Source organism: Athene cunicularia (assembly GCF_003259725.1).
Source record: "Athene cunicularia isolate RWA chromosome 1 unlocalized genomic scaffold, athCun1 chr1_part2, whole genome shotgun sequence".
In the NCBI taxonomy this organism is placed as follows: domain Eukaryota; kingdom Metazoa; phylum Chordata; class Aves; order Strigiformes; family Strigidae; genus Athene; species Athene cunicularia.
This window is the reverse complement of record NW_020799092.1, coordinates 74,593,974-74,594,845: the sequence shown is the minus strand read 5'-3', so window position 1 is coordinate 74,594,845 and position 872 is coordinate 74,593,974.

The window sequence follows — 872 nt, the reverse complement described above, 5'->3', positions numbered from 1 at the left end:
ACAGTCACTAACATACAGTATTTTAAGACAGAATCCAAATGAGTGATGCAGCTTCTGTTTGGGTAATAAAGGACCAACTGATGTAGTCATAATATACTTGAAAAAATAGCCAATGTCCAGATACAATAATGCCCCCCTTGCTATAGGGATTTTTCTGTAGTTATTTAGTTGCGCAAATCATGTATGTATATATAAATTAAACAAGCTCCATGCCAAATCTCTAGGCCATTTTCACAGCCATTAGCAAGGAAAACATCAAGTACAGGAAGTTTCTCAACACAGAACTAAAAGAAAACCGGGGGAAAAAAAGTCCTTTTACAAGCTTAAACTACCCAATGTATCTTCCATCCACAGGCACACAAACATACCGGAAGACACAGCCTGTCTTGACTAACTCACAATATATCTAGAATCATAGAAATGTCAGGCTTTAGGGGATCCTCTTGTTCAACAACTTGCAGTGAAGCAGTGTCAAAATCCATGTAACACCCAGTATATTAGCTGTCTTGAAAACCTTCAGGGGAGGAGCCTAGGCAGATTTTGTGGGAGGTTTATTTTATAATATTCAACTTAAATTGTCACATATTCCATAAAACTTCTTATTCTATCCCAGCTACTGTGGAAAATAATGAATCAACATCTTTTTTATTACAAATTGTACGTATTCGAAAGCTGCTAACTGCATTTGTCAGGTTTGTCTGCCAAACTGAGCCCAGCTCATTCAGCTTAATCTTGGTACCCTTCTTGGGCTCCCTGTTTGTCTTAAACCAACGTTAAAGCTGACATAACAGTCTAGACAAAGCCTTGCAATGGGTAAGCAGCATTGAACATTGAAGAATAAAAAAAAAAAAAAAAAAAAAAAAAAAAAAAAA